This window comes from Leopardus geoffroyi, chromosome B3 (assembly GCF_018350155.1).
Source record: "Leopardus geoffroyi isolate Oge1 chromosome B3, O.geoffroyi_Oge1_pat1.0, whole genome shotgun sequence".
In the NCBI taxonomy this organism is placed as follows: Eukaryota; Metazoa; Chordata; class Mammalia; order Carnivora; family Felidae; genus Leopardus; species Leopardus geoffroyi.
Window position 1 is genome coordinate 25,278,504 of NC_059337.1, and position 4,128 is coordinate 25,282,631.

The following is a 4,128-nucleotide window of genomic DNA, read 5'->3' on the forward strand; positions in this document are numbered from 1 at the left end:
AGCATGAGGAAAGGTGAGATCTGGAAGGAAGAGGAAGAGAGATGCTTATTCTTGGTTGGTCATGACAGATCACTGTGGTGTGGTGACTTCTCTGTGAGGTTCAGTTTCTCAGCTCACACAGAACCTGATGCCAAAGTTATTGGTGACTGTTTTGCAATTTCCTGGTGGCAACTCCTCAGACCTTCAACTCCTCAACATTTACACAAGCCCAAATTCCTATATTAAACCTTTTTATTCCCTTAATTTTTTGCAGTGATTCTGTTTTGTAAACCCATACTAGACTGATATGTTGGATAATATAATTTTTCCATGTAGAAGTTGTTAAAATAATTTTCTAGGACCAATATGGAGCTGCCTTACCTAGGTGCATATTAGGGAGTCAAAACTTAACTTTTGGGGTGCCTGCATGGCTCAGCTAGTTAAGCATCTGACTTTGGCTCAGGTCACAATCTCCTGGTTCATGAATTCAAGCCCTGCATCGGGCTCTGATGCTGACAACTCAGAGCCTGGAGCCTGCTTCAGATTCTATGTCTCCTTCTCTCTCTGCCTCTCCTCTGCTCACACTCTGTCTCTCTCTTTAAAAACAACAACAACAACAACAACAACAACAACAACAACTTAAATTTCATGTCCATGTAAATGCTCCACTTGACCAGAAATGCAGTGTATACATGCAGCCAATCTCCATTTGGCAAACCACCTCCCGGCTCTATATTTTCTTGTTCCTCTTACTCCAAACAAAGTTGACTATGTGGCCACAAGCAACCAAATATTTTATATTTTTCTTTTCCTTGTTCTTTATTCTTTGTCATATAAAAGCATCCTGATTTCAGCCCCATTTGGCAGTTCTCTACACCCTTGAGAACAGAGACTCCCTGGTTCATGAAGTTTTCAACCGAGTTTGTATCACCTAAACTATCTTTTAAAATGATTTTAACAAAGTTTATGAATTTTTAAGCCAATAACATGATGATAAGTTTGAAAAAATGTGAAAGTGTCTTTTTATCTGCTTTTCCTGGAATTCAGTGAGTCCTGCCCAGCTGTGTGCTCCTTGTTTGTCTTTAATTATTTGTATGGTTTTTGCTTCTCTTCCACTTTCTATAGTTTCTGCCTCATGAAAAACTTGTTAATTCTTATCTCCAAGTTCTCCTTTCTGTCCTTTGTAACTAATAGCACTGCCTTCAGTGTTTTCCTGTCTACACATTGGCTATTTCAAAGACAGCCTTCAATTTGCCCTCTTTATGGCGAATTCAGTTTTCTGCAACAGTGGTTCTGTTTTTCTTTTCTCATTCTAAGAAGATTTTCATTGTCCATTTGGCACTGTTTCCTTTACAACACCTTCTTTTCTCCTATGATTTTCATCTCAGCCTCTTCTCTCCTCCTGGATTACTGTTGTTTCATAAACATCATGTAGTTTTACAAAGAGTTTAGGGCAGCAAGTGGTTGCCTAGGTGAGTTTGTCATTTTCAAAATTAATTTTCAGGGGTCTGCCCTATCTCTAAGCCTTCAGATTATGTTATTATTCCCGTTTCATAGTGTTTTGTTATAGGCCACATGTTGATGCTTTTGCCTTCACTCATCCTCAATAATGAAAGACTTATTAACTAATAGGCACAAGGTGCTTTTGCCATTCTTTTTGTTCTCCAGCTGGACCACAGCCTGGCACGTGGAACTCCTGGCTCAGTTTTTAGGGGTGGCAGAGTTTTATACAGCCTAAATGGCTTACAGTGGTATTTTCTCCTTTTTAGGGTGTCAGCTGAATTGGAGAGTGTTGGAACTTCCACATGTCAGAATAGCTGGTTAAGATAAGTCACAAGGAAAGCAATGCTCAAGACTTTAATAAGCTACCATGACTGTGTGAGCATGAGGCTAAGCCAGAGAAAGTGCTCATCTTTCTATTCCTCATCTTCCATCATCTATTCCTCATCTAGTTTCCTCATCTTCTATTTTCGTTCATGGATCAACATTCTGGCTAAGGGTCAGGTGGTTCACCATAGACATAATATGGTAGGTGGTGATCATCTCACTGCTGGGGGAACCCTGAAAAAATAGCTACTGCTATTTTACGGATCCAGGAAGGAGTATGGAGAAGGGAGAGCAGGATGGGCCAGGGAAATTACTTAAACCAGAATTGGAGAAAAGTATTTCTAGTCTCCCCTCTGCCCCCTCTCCCATAAAAAGATCTAGCAGAGGCACCATGCCATGTCCTGACACACAATTCTGAAACCCTTATAACATCTTATATTAGGAAAAATAGGGACACTTTCACTGACAATCTGCATCTAATCAATCATGATGTTCCATTGAACTGATCTTCTAAAGAGCTCCTGGAGATTCCCTTCTACCCATTCTCACTATCATAGCATTAGTTCTGAGCCTAAAATGTCCCACTTAAAAGATTATCAGCCTCCATTGGCTTCCTTATACATTCAATAGGGAGACTTTTGGATTGGTATGGTGTCAGGTGGCAGCTGCCAAGACATCTTCTATGATTTTCTATTACTGTGTCTGTGTAGATGCCTGGAATGGGTACCTCGTGGTCAGAAAAAAATGACTCTTTACAAACGCATCATGCAGTTTAATCTTTTACACCAAAGAAACCAAGCATGGTGGCCCAGAAAGAGGCCTATGAATGAGGTCGCTTGGCGAAGAATGCAGATGTACATAAGTTCATGGTTGGCCAAGAGGCAGAGTTGGGGGGACATGAGTCCTTGACTGAAACTCCCAGCAGAGACTGCCATGCCCTGGTTATCACCAAACCTGGTATTGGCAGGGAAGTCTCTCCTTGAGGCTTGCATGGCAGAGCCTGGTAATTGTGTCTGGCTGGGCCTGAAAATCACTTATAAGTTTTTGGCTTTGATTTTTTTAAGACACAACTGAGAAGTATAGGCTGTTCATCATGAATCAAAATAGGTTAGACTTTGAGGGACTGTGACAAGAATCGGTTGATTATTCTGAGGCAAGGCCAAGATCAAGGTCATTCCATGCCAATTGACCAGGATTGCCTGGAGGATTGAATGTAGCCATGAGTCCCAACAGTCACCAAATCAGGAAAACATGCCTCATGGCCTGTTAGGATGTACTTTAGAAAGTCAGCCTTCAGAAAGACTTCTTCCTTAAGTTTTTGTAGAAATCTCCTTTGCCTGGTCCAAGACATCAGTTTGGGCACTGCACAGCTCTGACCAGTAAGTTGAAGCTGATCTGAAGGCTTAAATACCTTCCAGGGCTTGGGTGGTGTCCTCACAGGCAGGGTATGCACATAAGAAGTACAGTCTTAGAGGACCTGCATCCGTCACAGGGGAAGCCTTTAGGATCTGGCCACAAGTTATATGGGGAGGAAGAAGGAGGGAAGGGCTGGGGAGTGCAATGGGCCAGGTAGACAGCTATTTCCTAGCTGCAGGCACAGCTTTGAACTGAGCCAGCTTCCCTGCAGGGGAGGGCTTGGTGCCCAGGAGGCTGCAGCTGTAGCTTGCATCCAGTTACCCTGGCAGGACTACTGTCACATTTCTCTGAAGGAGGGAGGGGCTTGTCCCACACTGTGTCACTCTCCCTTACTAGCTTTAGAAAGATTACTGTTAGAGGACATCTATGTCTCTAAGGTTATTTAGGGCCACTAAGCAAAGCAAACCCAAGGGCTTTATGCTTTCTCTCTCTTTATTTCTCTCTGTCTTCTAAATTCCAACAACTTGCTGCACCAAGGCTGTTTACCAGCACCAGGGACATGCTTGGAGTCACAAGGCTTATAAGAACTACCCTTATCCACCATCATCTTTGGTTCTGTTGACTGAGATCCATAGCAGGGACTTAAGAACTATTTCCCCAGCTTTCTTTGAATCCCTCTGTTGCATTTCTATTCTGACCCACTGGTGAAGCTCAGCCAGGGAGTCAGGAGCTAAAAAGAAGGATCAGTTGTCCCTCTTGAACCTGAAGATCTTGTATGAACAATTCACTAGCAGCCTAAAAGAATTCCCTATAGAACCTGCTAGCACTTCCCAAGGCCCATTGGTAATGTGCTCTGTGGGACCCTCAGATTCTTGCAAGTGATCCACTAGCATTTCTCCATAATGACCTGTGGACTTTTCAGGCTTTTTGCAGTTCCAGACTGGCATTGTGCATAACTGACTTCCC